This window comes from Schistocerca gregaria, chromosome 5, assembly GCF_023897955.1.
Source record: "Schistocerca gregaria isolate iqSchGreg1 chromosome 5, iqSchGreg1.2, whole genome shotgun sequence".
Classification (NCBI taxonomy): Eukaryota; Metazoa; Arthropoda; class Insecta; order Orthoptera; family Acrididae; genus Schistocerca; species Schistocerca gregaria.
The window spans coordinates 62,599,787-62,620,234 of record NC_064924.1 but is presented as its reverse complement, the minus strand read 5'-3'; the positions used below and the strand labels follow the sequence as shown (position 1 = coordinate 62,620,234).

At 42.5% G+C, this 20,448-nt stretch overlaps 1 protein-coding gene and 1 non-coding gene across 2 annotated transcripts in view; one reads left to right on the top strand and one right to left on the bottom strand.

Annotated features, from left to right (window-relative positions):
- The window catches only part of LOC126273469 (1-acylglycerol-3-phosphate O-acyltransferase ABHD5-like), a 228,430-nt gene that overhangs the window by 154,386 nt on the left and 53,596 nt on the right, over positions 1-20,448 (bottom strand). The window lies entirely within an intron of this gene.
- On the top strand, positions 12,214-12,288 carry Trnas-uga (transfer RNA serine (anticodon UGA)). The gene has a single exon. It is a non-coding gene; the product is annotated as a tRNA-Ser (tRNA).

The following is a 20,448-nucleotide window of genomic DNA, read 5'->3' as shown; positions in this document are numbered from 1 at the left end:
GTGACTGGTCTCTCATTAATGTACTTTCTTTTCCATTTTATTATGTATCGACATCAATAATTTGTAGTGCTATAAAAGACTAACCCGAAAATAGTTTATGAAGTCTTTCGGGTACGCGATTTTGATTTCAGTCAGTAAATTAAAATGCGACAAGTCGCTTCTCTTTTTCAGCCATTTCCCGACAAATTTCCTCTTTTTTGCTGTTTTCTGTTGTAACAATTAATGTAACATTGGCGCACGCTTGCTTTTGGGTGTTCTTCATTTTAGCCTTGTAAACTCCTGAGGGTATTTTAGCTCCGTCGTTACAACCACAAGAGAACGCGTATTTTTTCACCAAACGCGTTTCGATTTATTGAGGGAAAGCTTCATCAGTGATCTGTAACCAAAAATATTTATAATTTGTTTCGTTTTTAAGATAAAAAACAGTTCGTTAATAGTTTGTTGGTTTTTACTTACAGTAATTTCTGCTTGGTTTCTCATCATTAATTTCTTTCTTCATTAGACACTAATACTTGGATCTCATCCTTTACGAGACCACACATTTTTTACGTTTGACACAGCACACTGTTTCTTACACAACTATTTACTGTCCATTTTTATACTTCTAAGTGTGTGTTGTGTTTTGTAGTGTTGCCAACATTGCCACCAGTTGGTCTTTGACCTACACTTTTTTGTAGCTAATTATATGTGTGTTATTATACTATGTTGCTGTGTATTTATATACTGTATAAGAGTAATGAAGGAATAGTGATAGAGTTTTGTGTGTGTGTGTGTGTGTGTGTGTGTGTGTGTGTGTGTGTGTGTGTTTGGTGACTAGATGGCGGAGGGATCAGAAAAGATGAGTGGGCGTAAATGCAAAGTAGGGTGATGGAAAGTGAATTGGAGGAAAAGGTGTGGTACAAGGTATAAAAATAAACAGTAAATAGTGGTGTAGGAAAAAAATGATCTGTGTAAAACATAAAAGAAGTTGCACAGTTCTGCAAAACATTGAAAGATTAGACTTCGAGTATCAGTGTCTAATGAAGAAAGAAATCAAACATGTGCTGGCAGATGGCATTTCCTGGTGTAGGCGAGAAACCAAGCAGAAACTACCGTAAATAAAAACCAACAAACTGTTAACGACCTGTTTCCCGATCTTAAAAACAAGTCACATTATAAGTATCTTTAATAACTGACCACTGACGATGCTTTACCTCAATAAAGTGAAACGCGTTTGGTGAGAAAAACTCTCATTTTCTTGTAATTGTAACGACGGAACGAAAATACCCTCAGGAATTGTCACGGAACTACGGACAATCTGACCACACAAATGAAGAATTTAACCTCGTAAAATCGTGTTTCCCGCTGAATATATTGGTGTGTGGGTTGCTTCAGTATACTGAAGGCTTGGCAGACTAGTATTGTCAATAGATATTGAACGTGTGCAGGCCCTCTTAGAGACCTCGTCTAGAGGGCTCTCTCTTGGGTACCAGTTTTTTTTTCTGGTGCCGCTTTGGCCCGCAGGGCCGTCCGTGCAGTAAAGTGGACAAAGCAGGAAGGAGGTGCCATATTCCCCGGGGCTATCGCTGCCACCATCTGTGGGCGATGAGGCTCGCCCTGGAAGAATGCACTGGGCTTGTTTGGCACTTGTTCGGCGCGGTCGCCGCTTTCGGCTTTCCCCCGGCGTCTGGGAGGGGCACAAAGGACGCAGGTAGAGCCCAGGCCGTTGAACCGTACGAGGAAGGGGGTTGCTTCCCAGCGGGCCCGATTCCGCTTACCGCGTTTGTGCGCACATCCATGCGAACCGTGCCCACTTTCCCCCAAACGGGCACATTTTCATACCTACCTACTCTCCCGACTTACGCGAGAGACTACCGAGTTATCAGTTTTTCTCCCGTCTCCCGATTATTCCATTATTTCTGCCGATTTTTAGCTTATCATCGTCAAACCAAATGCATTTGCTTTGAAAACCGGCCATTTCAGTTTTTTGGGCAGTGGCTGGAATTCCTTCGCTCATTAGACGTTTTTTAAAATCTGTATACGGTCGACACCGTTTATACCGACATCGCCTTTAACACACGCTGTAACAGTAAATCTAACGGTCCCGTCTAAATCCTTCGTGAACGCTGTGTTTAAAAAAATCGCCGAGTACAACATCGCTTATTGCGACTTATCCTATAAAACGACGTATTATTATTACATTTTCGGAGATATACCGTACATCGGCTATTACGTCCAATGTTCATTTTTGTTTGTCACTTATCTGGGGATTACTAACAACAATGCAACGTTTATTTTCTAGCTCTTGTTTCTGCAGATTTTTAGTTTCAAATCAGATGTTAAAACGAATGGATCGTCAAAAGCAAAATGCGTACGCACATTTTAAATACAAAAAGCCAACAAAGATAAATGATTACCTTAAGTGGGACAGTAGTAAATGTTACTGTATTGCATTTTAAAGTTAAAGCAAATGGTTAAAAAACTAAACAAAACTGTCTTTACTGTTCCTCATATTCTTAGTATTTTGATTTGGTGTTTTGTTTTTCATTATGGCAGAAAATACAACTTTTTTCCTTAAGCAATGGTTCAAATTGCTCTGAGCACTATGGGACTTAACATCTGAGATCATCAGTCCCCTAGAATTTAGAACTACTTAAACCTAACTAATGTAAGGACATCACACACATCCATGCCCGAGGCAGGATTCGAACCTGCAACCGTAGCGGTCGCGCGGTTCCAGACTGAAGCGCCTAGAACCACTCGGTCACCCCGGCCGGCCCTTAAGCAATATTCGGAACAGTTTCCGTGCATTACTAACTCCAGGAAAGGTTCTTTGTTTGCATTTTGTACTCTTTGCCGGTGTGACAAATGAATATAACACGGTGGAAAAAGCGAAATTTTAAAAACGTGGACATAAAGAAGCACCGACAAAATGGCAAGCGTATGAAGAACAATAAAATACTGGAATTCGATGTTAAAAGTGAAAGTGACGGGGTGACAAACACGGACTGCTTATTTACATTGTTTATTTTAGAACACAATTTGCCAATCAACTTAGCTGACCACGCGAGTCACTTGTTTAGGATAATGTTCTCGGACAGCAATACAGCGAAAAATACAGCTCCGCAAGACACGAACTGTCGCAGCTATAGCACAAGTGGCTAAAAGGGAAAAAGTCGTAGAAACTTTGAAAGAATGGCCATTTGATGTTTCAACAGACGGTGGTAACAAAGGCGATACTAAATTACGTATATTACGTAGTAGTTACAGTTTAAAACAAGACGACAAAAAAAAAAAAAAAAAACTGAAAGCGTCTTATCTCTTCGTAACTTAAAAGGGGATTCCACTGGTATTAACATAAGAACACTTCTTCTTAATAGTCTGGAGGAAAGTAATATCCAGCCGAATAACTGTTCAGCCATATGTTGTGATAATACACCTTCAGTGGTTGGAATGAAGAAGGAAGGTGAAGGTGTATTGAAAAACATCCCAACCTAGTACCGATTACCCGAGCTACGATACAGAAAAAAGGTATGGAATCAACGGTTTGAGTAGTTCTAGTGTTTTCATTTGCGTTATTTTATAGCCGTTCTATAGCTATGTGACGTCATTGGGAAAGGCTCACATCAGTTTTCTCTTGATAATGCTGAAATGAGCCCTGGTTTTTGATCATTTGTATCTCCTGATTGCCCGCATCTCGTGGTCGTGCGGTAGTGTTCTCGCTTCCCATGCCCGGGTTCGATTCCCAGCGGGGTCAGGGATTTTCTCTAGCTCGTGATGGCTGGGTGTTGTGTGCTGTCCTTAAGTTAGTTAGCTTTAAGTAGTTCTAAGTTCTAGGGGACTGATGACCACAGATGTTAAGTCCCATAGTGCTCAAAGCCATTTGAACCATTTAAAAAAATTAAACAAAAAAAATCTCCTGATTTTTAAGACAGAATCTTCCGATTTTCCGTTTTTAAAAAAAGTTGGCAGCTATGCATTTTTGGCGTTCTGTATGGAAACTGCGACTATTCACTTCCTTTTAAGCCAGGTTACGAGCCACTACGACCAATAATAACGAATTGCCAACAGGAGTAGGCAATGGAAGAATCATGAACTCCGTAAGGGCACTTTAGCCGTGTTATACTTTATTGTTATTTTGTCTATATTTAGTTTTATGAAAAAATGTGTTAGTTATGAAGTAGAAAGTGTTAGACGCAAACGGCATTTCGTTTATTACGCTTTGCGCAAAAAGATTGCTAAATCTAAGAAATAATAGCCCTCAGGTAGAGAGACTGATGTGATACAGAAGGCACGATAGAAAAATAAATGACCATAGAAACTGCTGACGAAAATACTGCGGCTTCAGGTAAAACACAAGCGCGAATTTAGAGCTATTTTTGATAGAAAATCCCATTAGTTCACTTTGCCAGACTGAAGTACAGTTTCATATCGCAATTGTAACAACTGAAACTACGAAATGTAATTGTATACTAGCGTAAATTGAGCAATGTGTCGCTGAAAACATTGGGATTTAGTTGCCAGTTCTGGGTGAAATAAGTATTCATTAGCTAAAGAAGGACTCTGAAAAATGATGCAGTAGAGTGAAGAATGACAAACGAAAATATGAGAGACTGAATTGCTGAGGAAAATGAAAGGTTATGCAGAGAAAGCGTGGGCGAAAATGTCCTTGGAATGTTCGGGCTACATTCAAAATGTCCTGTTGCTGAAGGGAGTGTAGGTAAAATGGCTCAGATTGAATGATAGAAATGCGATGGAGTGAGAATCAGGCCCGACAGAGAAGTTTTCATTGACTGTAGATCTTACTTCCACTTACATGAGTAATGGACTAATCGGCGAACTAGAATGTCAGCTAAAATAAAATAGGAATCAAGATACGACAACGTTCTCGTAGCAGGAGCATTTCCTTTTGGTGCATGTTACAGGAAAATGTGTTAAGGCTTTTTTGAACGGCAATATCAGCGAAACGAGGAGGGGAAGACACAATAGCGTTCAAATGTTCAGGAGTTGGATATAAATTATTTACGGCAAATGGTACTCAATTATCAAGCTATGGATAAAAATTGCTGCCGGCCGCGGTGGTCTCGCGGTTCTAGGCGCGCAATCCGGAACCGTGCGACTGCTACGGTCGCAGGTTCGAATCCTGCCTCGGGCATGGATGTGTGTGATATCCTTAGGTTAGTTAGGTTTAAGTAGTTCTGAGCTCTAGGGGACTGATGACCTCAGAAGTTAAGTCCCATCGTGCTCAGAGCCATTTGAACCATTTTTGATAAAAATTGCTGAATGTTGACTGATTCGCGACTTCCTGTGAGAAAGACTACACTTCATAGTAACTGACGGGAAGTCATCGAGTAAAATAGGCGCAATATCTGGCGTTTCCCTAGGAAGTGTTATGGGCCTTCTCTTGTTACCGATATACGAGGGTCGGTCAAAAAGTAATGCCTCCCATTTTTTTTCTACTTAAAAAAATTAAGTTAAGTGAAAAATTTGAAATTGGCGCCATTCCTCAAACCTTCTTCTGCAATCCACTGCAGTAGTAACTTTCTGTGTCAACAGGTGGCAGCACAGCAGAAGTTTGTAAGATGGCCGACATCGATGTTCGTTTGAGACAGCGTTGTGTGATTGAATTCTTGAATGCAGAAGGTGAAACACCCATACGCATTCATGAAAGACTGAAGAAGGTGTATGGTGTTGTGACAGTGGATGTCAGCACTGTTAGACGATGGGTTCGTCGTTGTAAGGAAGCTGAAGGGCAAACACCGTTGACTGACGAAAAGCGGAGCGGCAGGCCGGTGAGTGCAGTGACTCCACACAACATTCAGCAAGTTGATGACATCATTCGTGGTGACCGTCAGGTGACTGCAGATGAAGTGTGTCGCATTATTTCTCTTAGTAAAGGCAGTGTGATCACGATTATTAAACAATTGGGGTACTCAAAAGTTTGTGCACGGTGGGTTCCAAGAATGTTAACCGATCAGAATAAAGAGGCAAGGAAAACAACAGCCTCCCAACACTTGCAGCGCTTCCGTTTGGAGGGAGATGAGTTTCTGAAAAAAATTGTGACCGGGGACGAAACATGGGTGCATTTTTTTGAACCCGAATCAAAGAGGCAGTCAATGGAGTGGCGTCACACAAGCTCGCCGAGGAAGAAAAAATTCAAAACTGTGCGATCGGCAGGGAAAGTTATGGCAACAGTTTTCTGGGATACAGAGGGTGTGATTCCGGTTGATTTTTTGGAGCAGGGATGCACAATAAATTCTGTTCAATACGTCACAACCCTCAAAAAACTTAAAGCACGTCTTCAGCGAGTTCGCCCAACAAAATCAATGGCAGATGTTCTTCTTTTGCATGACAATGCAAGACCACACACCAGTCGTCACACCTCTGACGAGATTGTCAAAATTGGATGGGAAGTTATGCCTCATCCCCCATACAGCCCTGACTTGGTACCATCAGACTTCCATCTGTTCGGGCCACTAAAAGAAGCTCATCGTGGGATTCATTTTGAAGATGAGGAGGCCGTCAAAACATCCGTGCGTCAATGGCTTAGGAAGCAGAGCTGTGATTTTTACCGTGCTGGGATATATGCCCTTGTTCAAAGATGGACCAAAACTGTAGAGATGGGCGGAGATTACATTGAAAAATGACAAAATGATCCTCAATGTTGTGGTTTTCAACCTATGTAATTGCATTTAAATTTCCTGACAATTAAACGTAGAAAAAAAAATAGGATGCATTACTTTTTGACTGACCCTCGTACGTAAACGATTTAAGAAACTGTTTGCACATGACGCTGTCATTTACAGGTTCGTGAAGTCATCAGGGGAATAAAACCGATTGCAAAATGATTTATACAAGATATCTGTATCATGCGAAAAGTGCAAATTGACTCAAAACAATGAAAAGTGTGATGTCATAGTCATGAATGGTAAAATGAGTCCCCTAAATTTCAGTTACGCGATAAATCACACAAATCTAAAGGCTATCAATTCAAATAATGCTTAGGGATTACAATTACGAGTAACTTAAATTGAAACGATCACGTAGATAATGTGGGGAAATCGAACTAAAGACTGCGATATACTGGCAGTACACTTAAAAATACAATAAGTCCACTCAAGAGACTGCTTACACTATGCTTGCCGTCCTCTTGTGGAGTACTGCTGCGCGGTATAGGATCCGTATCAGATAGGATTGTCTGAGGACATCGAAAAATTTCAAAGGAGGGAAACTCAATTTGTACTGTAGCGAAATAGGGGAGAGAGTGCCACGTATATGATACGCCAATTGTGGTGGCAATCATTAAAACAAAGCCATTTTTCGCTGCGTCAGGAGCTTCTCACGAAATTTCAATCTCAAACTTCTCCACCGAATGCGAAAATATTTTGTTAGCGCTCACCTACGTAGAGAGAAATGATCATTTAAGATTTAAATGTTTTCGAGAGTGTAACAGTAGAGAAGTAGCTTGAATGTGATTCGATGAAACCTCTGCAGGCACATTGTAATGAACAGCAGAGTAATTATGTAGGTGTAGATGCAGATGTAGGAGTAGTTTTTCAATGGCGATTTATTTCTAAGGCATATTAGGCATCGATTTTCTTCATCGTCTCCACCTTCTGATTGATTTAAAAATGTGGACAATGAACAAGCAGAGCAGTTACATTGAATTTTGCAAAAATATTGAGTAAAATAAGTGAAATAAGTAAAGAAACTATTATGAGCTACTTGAAAAAAAAATTACTTTTCAGTCACTGTTTTCATTTTTGTCTCCACAGGATGACCACATGAAATGAGGATAAAAAAAGTTCAATCGAAGACGTTCTTTGTTGGGAGGATTGTAAGAAAATGGAATCTCGGATGTCAATAAACTTATAAAACTGTCACGTGATTGCCCGATCACTCATTCCCAGCTGCAAATTGTCTATCTAACAGCTTCCAGGCGCAACAAAAATTTGATTTTCATAATTTCATGTCATTATTGGCCGAATTTAAAATCTGTCATAATCTGCTCATTAAGAAATATAATCTTGTGTTAAAGGTTTAACATAATAAGTCAAGTGCTAAAGTTAGAAACTATGTATCATTTCTTGATGCAGCATAGCTCATGACCCGCAAACTACCCAGACTAAATTCACCCTTTAATTTCAAATTAGAACTCATAGCGACTTCCAACGAACTTTACATATCACTCAAAACCTTTTCACAACGTTTTTTCGTAGACACCAATCACAAAATTATGGAAGGATGAAGGTTTAGCTGTACATGTAATAAAACTTCAGCGTCAGGTATAACATTTTAATTTATTACTTGTTTAGTACCACTTCTGTTCATAACACATTTTGCAGACAGTATCCACACATACCTTGGAAAGTACGTGGAAAATTGTATGATTTTACGACTTTTGGTTCAGAAGCTATGGTATCATGAACGCTGAGATGCGTGGTGAAACTAGCTTTTCTTAAAACGGAGCACAAATAACCTAAGCTATACTCAAATAGTGTTTGCTAATGAGATCACTTAATGACTTCTGACAAACTTTAAAAATAATTGGGGTTTCGCGTCTTCATCCGTAAAGGTTTTACATGTTCAACGTGAAATATTTAACATTTTACCTCATTGCTAAAGACGGTTGAGGCTGTTTAATTACACGAGAATTCCATGGTTTAAAAAATCGTGGGCGAGAGAGATAGGCTATTGTTATGTATGTCTCAAGAGAAACGCACACGGGAGGCAGCGACTTACTCTATATTACTATTCATGAGCTTGCAGTCATCGAATAGTCAAGGCAGTAGACTTCGAACGGAAGCAATGGCACGCTGTTAGGATCGCAACAAAACAGTGTAGCTCAAAATTGTGGAAGTGTAACAGAGATGATCACGAAATTGAATGAAAATCTTCAGAAGACAGGCGACGTTCTTACAAAACACTGCTGGATAAAAGTAGAGCATCGATATTCTAGGTAAACCGTGCGATAACTCTACAGCAGCCGTTGTATACATCGAACGGGGTCCAGGAAAATAAGAAACACCGGCGCCGGTATCGAGACATTAGACATTTTTTCCCGCGACATACACAGGTGCAGTCGCACACAAGGTACAGGTCGCTAAAATAGCTTTTGCGTCTCTGTCACTACTGAAGACATTTGTTTGTATGCAGTGGTAAGCATTGTTGTAAAGTTCTCTCCTCCGTATAGTTTTTGGCTAAGTGCGAGCGGTGTATGTATGTAGACACACCTGTATATTGTCGCTGATAGCGCTCGTTTTTTCGAGGTGGACAAAATACTAGGTCTACAACTTTGCTTCCGCCGTTTTTTCTCGAAGTTCGAGGCTTTTTTGTGAAAACTTACAAAAAAATTATTATTCATAGTACTGCCCATCGCTGGCCACTACTTTCTCCCATCTTTCGGATAGCATTTGAATCCCGTGGCGGAAGAACTGGGCATCTTTCGCGGGAATACATGAATCGATTCAATTTTGCACTTGTTCATAAGATCGGAAGCGCTGGTCAGCCAGACTGTATGCCACTGATCGAAAAAGGTGGTAGTCAGAGAGAGCAACGTATGGAGGACACGGCGGGAAGGATAGGACTTCTCATTTCAACGTTTCCATGTATATTTTGACGGGCTTTGAGACATGGGGTCGAGCACTGGCCTGCTGCAAAATTACGTTTACGTGTCTATCGCTGTATTGTGGCCGTTTGTGTTTCAGTGCTGGGCTCGAACGCACCAATTGCTTTCGATAATGATGTCCTGTGACTGTCTTTGTCTCTTTCAGTAGCTACGAAAACGTTCTGTCTTCCACCTCCATGCCCGTCTTCGACATTAAAATCACCGTTGTTAAGGCGTTGAAAACATTTTCTGCACGTTCTTCCACTAATAGTTCCCTCAGCATCGGTCTTACCCCCCAGCTTCAGATATCTTCATGTTAAAGCAGAAAATTAAAACTTCCCGCAACTGGCGAGAAATGGGTACGTAAGTTGACGTACTTAATCGAGAATATCCTTATTATGCAATCGCAAATTGACTAACATTTTCATGGTATTACGTTTACAGATGCCTAAGCTTATTGCATTACACATGTGACCAATCACCCGAACCCCATTTGCCGCTACTGCCGTCTATTGCAAAACGGCGGAAGCAAAGTTGTAGACCTAATAGTATGAACAGGGTAACATTTAGCATCGATAACATCCTGAATACCTCTGAAAATCGACGCATATTAATAATGAATGAAGAAACTTCCAGGGGACATGCGTGGTCTCATCTTCTCGTTCATGAAACTAATCTTGGATGTTAAAGCTTGTGCCATGGGGCGTACAATAATTGTCAAAAAGCAGTTTTTCACACATTAGCAGACCCTGATATACATAGAGAGCAGAGAAACTACTGATACCACAATAAAAAAGGAAAATATTATCGGCCTAACCAACACAATTGTAAGATGACAGTCTGAGCCATTCTCGTTCCGAGGGAATTTCTTTAGGTGAGATTTCCTGTAAAAGGGGATTATGTAAAGCAAAGTCGTCGTGTTATCCTTGGTCGATAGTTCGGGCGCTACTGAAGAAATTTGCTTGTATACGATATGCGGCAATATTACGAACGTGCATTAAATGCATTTAGACTCACACAGTGTTTATTGAAATTGTATTCTCTACACCAGGGCTCGGCAACATTTTAGTATTCGTGGGTCACATTGTCGGCTTTACATGTTTCCAACGTATTATATTAAAGGTGCTGAATACTGAATAAGTTAAAATTCTGCAATTTTTGTTTTGCTAGTTATGACGTTAGAGCTTAAGATAAAACGTGTGCAGTGTTTTGTGACGAACCCCAAATGACGCGTGACTAACACGATTAAGGACGAACTAGCTCATTCAGCTGTGTCGTTGATCAGGCAACGACGAGACGATATGATCCAGCGCTGCGCCGTGATCGGCACTGTATACGAGACATAACTGCTAATAGTATAGCATGCGGACCTATTATACATTGTATCACGCGGATCGCGCTGGAACTACGGTACTGATTCCTGTGCTAACTGGTTGCCTTCCAATCTATTATTTAAATGAAAAACACACCAAAAATCTGGTCGGCAACTCGTGGTCTAGTGTCGAGCGTTGCTGCCTCATCATCACGGGGTTCCGGGTTCGATTCCCGGCCGGGTTGGGGATTATCATCGTTCTTGATAGTGGCTAGATTGGATTGTGTAAAAATTGCGACTTTGTACGGGCGCTGATAACCGCGCAGTTTTGCGCTCCACAAACCAATCATCATCATAAAAAAAAGCTGTGATAATTTTGTTCTATGTAACATCACCAAAACAAGGCTCGGCAGGCCTTTTCGTGGTACTGAAATTATTGGAGGTAACAACAGTGCACTTGAACTGTCTGCGTGTATCTGTAGGTTCGCTGCTCTTTTCAGTACTGTGTTCGGCAGCCCAAGTTTTTTCATGAAATAATTACGTTGCCTAAACACTAGGGACAATTCCAGAATGAGATTTTCACTCTGCAGCGGAGTGTGCGCTGATATGAAACTTCCTGGCAGATTAAAACTGTGTGCCCGACCGAGACTCGAACTCGGGACCTTTGCCTTTCGCGGGCAAGTGCTCTAAAGCTGTGAGTACCGGGCGTGAGTCGTGCTTCGGTAGCTCAGTTGGTAGAGCACTTGCCCGCGAAAGGCAAAGGTCCCGAGTTCGAGTCTCGGTCGGGCACACAGTTTTAATCTGCCAGGAAGTTTCATATCAGCGCACACTCCGCTGCAGAGTGAAAATCTCATTCTGGAAACATCCCCCAGGCTGTGGCTAAGCCATGTCTCCGCAATATCCTTTCTTTCAGGAGTGCTAGTTCTGCAAGGTTCGCAGAAGAGCTTCTGTAAAGTTTGGAAGGTAGGAGACGGATACTGGCAGAAGTAAAGCTGTGAGTACCGGGCGTGAGTCGTGCTTCGGTAGCTCAGTTGGTAGAGCACTTGCCCGCGAAAGGCAAAGGTCCCGAGTTCGAGTCTCGGTCGGGCACACAGTTTTAATCTGCCAGGAAGTTTCATATCAGCGCACACTCCGCTGCAGAGTGAAAATCTCATTCTGGAAACATCCCCCAGGCTGTGGCTAAGCCATGTCTCCGCAATATCCTTTCTTTCAGGAGTGCTAGTTCTGCAAGGTTCGCAGAAGAGCTTCTGTAAAGTTTGGAAGGTAGGAGACGGATACTGGCAGAAGTAAAGCTGTGAGTACCGGGCGTGAGTCGTGCTTCGGTAGCTCAGTTGGTAGAGCACTTGCCCGTGAAAGGCAAAGGTCCCGAGTTCGAGTCTCGGTCGGGCACACAGTTTTAATCTGCCAGGAAGTTTCACTAGGGACAATAGTTGCACATCGTGTTTGCGTAAGAATGATAAAATATTTATGGGGTAGCGAATAAGGGCTAGTGTAAAATGTGAGATAAGGAAATGTAGCCCATAGACGACGGACTCGCAAATTACGAAGCCAAATATGTTATGAGGTAACTGCATCACAGAAATAAGAGAACCTGCAAATATAAAAATGTCACAGTAGGAATCAGTCAACTCGAACAAAGAGCTGGGTCTAGCAATCCCTGGGGATATGGGACGGAACTATGGCATCGGGTCAGTCATAGCCAAAGCCGCTGTCAGGTTTCGGTTCAAAGTTAGGAATCTGAGAAAATTCAATCGGCATACAAGAGAAATGGGTTACACAAGGCTCGTCTCACCCATTCTAGCATATTGCTCAAGCGCAAGGGTTCTTTTCACATAGGACTAACGGGGACACCGAACATACAGAGGAGGGCAGCACGAATAATTACAGGTTAATTTGACCGTGGCGGAACGTCACGGAGATGTTTCAAATTCAAGTTCAAATGTGTGTGAAATCTTATGGGATTTAACTGCTAAGGTCTTCAGTCCCTAAGCTTACACACTACTTAACCTAAATCATCCTAAGGACAAACACACACACCCATGCCCGAGGGAGGACTCGAACCTAGGCCGGGACCAGCCGCACAGTCCATGACTGCAGCGCCTCAGACCGCTCGGCTAATCCGGCGCGGCGTCACGGAGATGGTGGAAATATAAAATTATTGAGGCTTTTGCGGCCGCTTGTTTATGTCTGTAGGCTTCTGTCCCGGATTCTTCGGCCGACGTTTGTTTGACGTCGTTTCTAAAGTTTCGTCAGCGCGGACGGGTCTATCACCAGCAGTGGGGGATTAACTATGACAACACTGGCGACTAGAGCAGGCGAAACGTCAGAAACATCCCCAGACAAACGTCGGTCGACGAACCCGAGATGGAAGCCAACACACTACACAGATTGTTCCGAAATACCGGTTACAGACTTTTAGGACTTGTAGAGGGGAGTGAGTACATAATATTTTGAACAGGAATCCATATCTGTAACGTACCGTTTCCGTGCTACGACAAGTTCAGCTCAGATGTTTAACTCGTCCACTTTTCCTCGAGGAATTGAATTAGGCGTGGCGCAGTACAATACGAATGGGAAAATAACGGAACATCCATTTATCACTTTGGCACATTTATTTGTATTAACACTTAAACATTACGTGTTTACATTATACCAGAACAAAAAGAAGACAGCATACTGTACGTCCAGAACAATCACTGATGAATTACAACAGCGGCTCAATGTGTCGACCACCTACGTTGTTACAGACCATGTATCTACAAAGCGTGCTCTAGTCCACACTCTCTATCCCACCTGGTGTTTCTTCAGTTTCTAGTGCAGCCACCTGTACTCGAGCTAGCAGATCTTCCTCTGTCTCTACAGAAGTAGTCCACAGGCGTTACATCCGACAATCGGGGCGGCGATGCCGTTGGACCACCTCGGCCTAACCAGCATCACCATATCGTCTGTTGAGATGTCCCCGTACTGCAAGTAAGAGATGATGTGGTGCACCATCATGCTGAAACCACATTTCCTGACGGATTTTCAGTAGTACAGCTTCCAAGCACGGGTCCAATAGGTTTTGCAGGAAGATCAAGTATGCTGGACCAGTTACCTTGAGTGGAAGGAGGTACGGCCCAATCACATGACTGTCCAGAATACCTGCCCACACGTTAACACCAAACCGCTACTGAAATCCCCGAACATGTGTGCCTCGAGGATTTATGTCTTCCCACACATGGCTGTTTCGCTAATTCAAAACGTACGAGGACGCGCTACACATCTGATCGGAAACAATCGTGGAACAAAAACAGTACTTTACGAACATGGGTGCCGATTCAAAATACTATTTACTCACTCCCTTCTAAAAGTGCTAGAAGTTTTCAATGGGAATTCTGAAGATCCTGTACTGACAGGGACTTGCAGATGCAAGTCAGGCATCTCGAAAATGTTCCAAGAAGCAATATTAACCCTGAAACTTCCTGGCGGATTAAAACTGTGTGCCGGAGCGAGAATCGAACTCGGGAGCTTTGCCTTATTCCTTGTGGAATATTAACCCTTTTAGACATGAATTTTTTCTGGAGAAAGGAAAATTTTTTATGCTCCAATGCTCTTAGACGATTTTGTGGTGATTTAAGATGCCGGATTTATAAACAAAAATGTACCCGTTTTTAAAACCTACTTTGTACATGTGGCTTCTTTTTATGGACTGAAATAATTAATTTTGAAATATTTACTGTTATAATAAATAAAAATAATTACCATCGAAAATAACAATAATAATATTTAATTACAGAGTGGAGTATAACTGACCAATGGCTTCTGTGTACTCTGACTGCCACAAGCTGCTGCGTACTGCTACATTCACTTGTTGATATTTTTATAGTTATACACAACAGGTGTCAGCACTGTCGCATAATGAAAAGACTGAACATTCACAAATGTATACATGAGGTTTATACTGAGCAAAAAGATTTCTATTGCAGCTAAAGAACAGCAAACATTACTTTACAAAATTGTAGCCAGGGTGTCTGGAAGAGTTAAGTGAGGAATCTAGGAATGCACTACATCCTTCTAAGTGTCGAAGCCGTAGGCACCACGTAGATAAGATTAGACGAATTACAGCGGGTACAGAGATATTTATGCTGTCATTCTTCTCCCGCTCCACACCTCGTGCGAGTGGACTGGGAAGATGGCCTAATACGTGGTGCAATAGGAAGCACCCTCTGCTATGCGTTTTCAGTGTTTTGTCGAGTACGTCCCATCAGTGCAAAACGTTTTGAGACTGGATAAAAGAGAGAGAGACAGAGAGAGAGAGAGAGAGAGAGAGAGAGAGAGAGAGAGAGAGAGAGAGAGAGATTACGATTGTGGTTTTAATGCTCCTGGTCTATACCCCCCCCCCCCCCCACTTGAATACAATGCACTGAACGTTCATACAACTATGTGAGGGGCAAATGGCTCTGAGCACTATGGGACTTAACTTCTGAGGTCATCAGTCCCCTAGAACTTAGAACTACTTAAAACTAACTAACCTAAGGACATCACACACATCCATGCCAGAGGCAGGATTCGAACCTGCGACCGTAGCGGTCACGCTATTCCAGATTGTAGCGCCTAGAACCACTCGGCCACCCCGGCCGGCATACGACTATGTGAAGCTGTCAGAAAAGTTCTTTGGGATATCGTTCATCTCACGCATAGAATTTGCACCTTTGAGGTCTTGGCGAATCATCAGGACCCATTCTGGACTCTTCACCCGTAATATACTTTTTTTCGGAAAAGTCAAACTGTATCGTGATCATGAAGAAGGTGATCCGCTATTTTCGGATCTCCGCTTTTTAGAAACTCATCCTATTGACTATAATTAGTTTCGTTCCAGTCTGGAATACACTGCTTTAGGTAGCCCCTAGAGACTGCTTCTTTGCTGCACTTATCATAGCTCCAGCAAGCCTCTCATAGTTTTCTGCTTTTGGAGGAATCCAAACAAGACACTTGTCCAGATGTTTAACAAATACATCCCACTTTGCTTTTCTTAAGTTCCACATAGATCGTGCAAAGGATGACACGAGTAGGAAATTTGTCCCTATTTCAGTCAAGAATGGACGGTGTTGGCTTTGTGGGAAGTCTTGCGATACTAACCGCGAACTTTGGAGAGGTAATTTATTTTTAATAGTTGTTACAAAGCGTAGATCGGGATCCTGTGTCGAAGCTGCTGTTACAAAATGTTACTTTACCCTTTGCATCATAAACCAAAGATAAGCTATTGTCTTCCGCCCAATTTACGACAGCTTCACCATTTGTTACTTTACCCTTTGCATCATAAACCAAAGATAAGCTATTGTCTTCCGCCCAATTTACGACAGCTTCACCATTTTCATTACTTTCCTTATGTTTCCGTTGAGCATGATGACTGTTAAAATCTCCGAGATATATGGCGGGGTGTTCTGATACTAGGATGACCCGTGGAGGCCAAGAGATAGCTGGAGGTTTGTATATATTACTTACTGTTAGTTCTCCGATTTCTACGGTAACTTCGAGGGTGTCATTGAGATCAGATGCAGAGCATAGATGTGCATTCTTGATTGACGATCATACGTATGTTGGCACTCCATAAGCACGATGGTACGTTGCTCCTAGTAAATCAAAGCCAGGAGTTTCCCTCCCTGGCACATCTGCTTTTCATTTTCAGTACATATTTCCTGAACACATAAAAGTTCGATTGATGTCTTCCTAAGAGAGAGTCTCCATTCCTTGCAAGCTAATTATGTAAGTGTAGACCAGATACGGCTCAAATTCAAAGATATGGCATCGACAGCAATAGATAGATTAATACCGCGTAAGTTAATAAGAGACGGGACTGATCCACCATTGTACACAAAACACGTCAGAGCACTGTTGCAGAAGCTACGAAAAAAGCATGCCAAATTCAGAAGAACGCAAAATCCCCAAGACTGGCCAAGTTTCACGGAAGCTCGAAATTTAGTGCGGACGTCAATGCAAGATGCTTTTAATAGTTTCCACAATGAAATGTTGTCTCAAAATTGGTAGATAACCCAAAGAGATTCTGGTCGTATGTGAACTACACCAGTGACAAAAAACAGGTAATACCGTCAATGCGCGATAGAGATGGAAATGTTACCGATGATGGCCACTAAAGCGGATTTACTAAATACAGTTTTCCGTAATTCCTTCACGAAATAAGACGAAGTAAATATTCCAGAATTCGAAACCAGAACAGCTGTTAGCATGAGTGACGAAAGTAGATATCTAAGGTGTTGCGCAACAACTAAAATCACTTAAGAAAGGCAAGTTTTCCGGTACAGACGGTATACCAACTAGGTTCCTTTCAGAGTATGCAGAGACAATAGCGCCTTTCTTAGCCATCACACACGACCGCTCACTTGGCGAAAGGTCTGTTCCTAAAGACTGGAAAGTAGCACAGGTCACACCAATATTCAAGAAGAAAGGAAATAGGAGTAGCCCATTGAATTACAGACCCATATCACTGACCTCAATTTGTAGTAGGTTTTTGGGGCATATACTGTACTCGAACATTATGAATCACCTTGAATAAAATGACTTATTGACACATGACCAACACGAATTCAGAAAATATCGTTCTTGTGCAACACAGTTAGCTCTTTATTCCCATGAAGTAATGAGTGCTGTTGACAAGGGGTCTCAGATCGATTCTATATACCTAGATTTCTAGAATGCTTTTGATACCTTTCCTCACAAGCGACTATTAATCAAATTTCGTGCGTATGGAGCATCGTCTCAGTTGTGTGACGGGATTCGTGTTTTCCTCTCAGAGAGGTCACAGTTCGTAGTGATAGACGGTAAATCATTGAGTAGAACAGAAGTGATATCTGGCGTCCCGCAAGGTAGTGTCATAGGCCCTCTGTTGTTCCTGATTCACATAAATGATCTAGGTGATAAGCTGAGCAGCCCCCTTAGCTTGTTTGCAGGTGATGCTGTAATTTACGGTCTAGTAAAATCACCAGACGATCAATTCCAATTACAAAATGATCTAGAGAGAATTTCTGTATGGTGCGAAAAGTGGCAATTGGCACTAAACAAAGAAAAGTGCGAGGTCATCCAAATGGGTACTAAAAGAAATCCGATAAATTTTGGGTATACGTTAAATTGCACAAATCTAAGGGTTGTCAATTCGATTAGATAATATTGTGGGGAAGGCGAAAACAAAGACTGTCCTTTGTTGGCAGAACACTTAACCCACTAAAGAGACAGCCTACATTACACTTGTCCGTCCTCTGTTGGAATATTGCTGAGCGTTATGGGATCCTTACCAGGCAGGATTGGCAGAGGACATCGAAAAAGTGCAAAGAAGGGCAGCTCGTTTCGTGTTATCGCGCAATAGGGGTGAGAGTGTCACTGATATGATACGCGAGTTGGGGTGGCGGTCACTGAAACAAAGGCGGTTTTCTTTGCGGCGAGATCTATTTAGGACATTTCAATCGCCAACTTTCTCATACGAATGCGAAACTATTTTGTTGGCACCCACCTACGAAGGGAGAAATGATCATCATAATTAAATAAGAAAAATCAGAGTTTGAACGGGAAGATTTAGGTGTTCCTTTTTCCCACGAGCCATTCGAGAGTGGAATGGTAGAGAAGTAGTATGAAAATGGTTCGATGAATCTTCTGCCAGGCTCTTAAGAGTGAATCTCAGAGAAACCATGTAGATATAGACGTAAAACAGCAACAACATCAATGTTATATTTTGATAAAATCTTCTGTAAGACTTGGCACTTGATTCATTTATGCCTTCAATACTGATTTGACAGATTTTGATAACAGGTCCAATGTTTGTAGGTGGAGGGTCCTGAGAAGAACCGTACGAGTTCATGTTTGGTGACGAATTCATTTTAGCCAGGTCATCTATGGCATTAGCTGGCTCCCTCTGCTTCTTAGCTTCTTTTCGAAGCGACTGTTCTTTAGCACCACCCACTTGTAGAATGTCACGGACGCGGAGAGAAGATATGCAGACGCGTGACTGAGGTGCCGAACGACGAACAGTTGGTCATGTCTTATCAACAGCCGGCCTTGGTGGTCTTGCGGTTCTAGGCGCTACAGTCTGGAACCGCAGGACCGCTACGGTCACAGGTTCGAATCCTGCCTCGGGCATGGATGTGTGTTTTGTCCTTAGGTTAGTTAGGTTTAAGTAATTCTAAGTTCTAGGGGAGTGACGACCTCAGAAGTTAAGTCCCATGGTGCTCAGAGCCATGTGAACCATTCTTATCATGTCCCGTTCGTGCCTACAAGGGTCCCTTCGAAGATTTTTTGACAGCGACGAGTGACCTTGATATCCGAACATAGCCGTTGTCATTTGTGTTATTTTTTGATGGAGAGCTGTGTTTAAATGTTGATTTGTAGTAGGTTTGTAATCTTTGTAAATGTATTGCCATACGATAAATAAATAAATTTCAGTGAAGTCGTGGCAGGTACCCGAGCATAGCGGTTTTTTGTTCGGGGATCAAAGTGTGCGGGACGAATTTTGCATTCACTCTTCTCTTCCTCGAAACATTGAGGAGAACGTCTTGAACACTTGATTAAAAAATATTCAGTTCGTACTGGATGCACACAACTGACTAAAAGAATGCACATCTGTTATGTATAGCTGTTTGTTCAAGCTGCCACACCGCAGTTACTGCGCTATCGTCGCTTATTCGCCAGATCGGTCTCTGAAATTTTTACGACGGGCGGTGTAGGTGCAGACGTAGAGGTGTCGAAAGAGGGTATTTGTAAATGAAGCGTGTACACAGCTACATCTGTACAACGTGAGCTGCTGAACAGCGTGTAACAGAGAGTTTCTCGCGTCGTCCTCTCCAACGGCTGTGCGTGGCGGTCTTTTGTTGTTTCTGCTGGCCTTCGCCTACAATCGACGCGCCGCAGCCGACCTACCCCACTGTGCGCTGTGGGTGGGGAGGAGATGGGGGTGGATCCCGCAAGGCAAGCACACAAATAACGGCGCGGCACGGCTCGGGTCGCAGGATGGCGCGCATCCGTCAACCGCCGCCTCCTCTCCAGTGTAGGAGGGGGGGGGGGGGGGGCGTGAATACGGGAGGACACGTGCAGACGGCCGCTGTCATCACGTGCAAGGGGCCCGTCAATAAGGATGTCACTGATTCGACCGTAGGGGGCGTATTGGCATTGCCATTACTACTAGGGGCATTTAATAAGTAAGCTAATTTCGGTTGAAAAAATGCGGAATTTGTTGTTGAACATAGTGGAATATTCTCGCTTCAGTCCCTATAGTTTCCTGAGGTTCAGGTAGGTGGCGACTCTATACGTTCCCTTCCAAATGGCATCTGTAGAGGAGGTGCGTTCCAAGCAGCGAGTTGGGCTAGGGGAAATAAAGTTAATTGTTGCGTGTCATTACCGAGTACCAGGTTCCACCGTGACAGTCCCTGAATCATTCAAAGGGAGTCTACGTTCCGTATAGCAGAGGTACCTGGATCATGCTATATTAGTCGGAGGCGACTTCAACCTACCTAGTATAGACTGATATGTCTATGGATTCATTGCAGGTGGTAGAGACAAGCCGTCG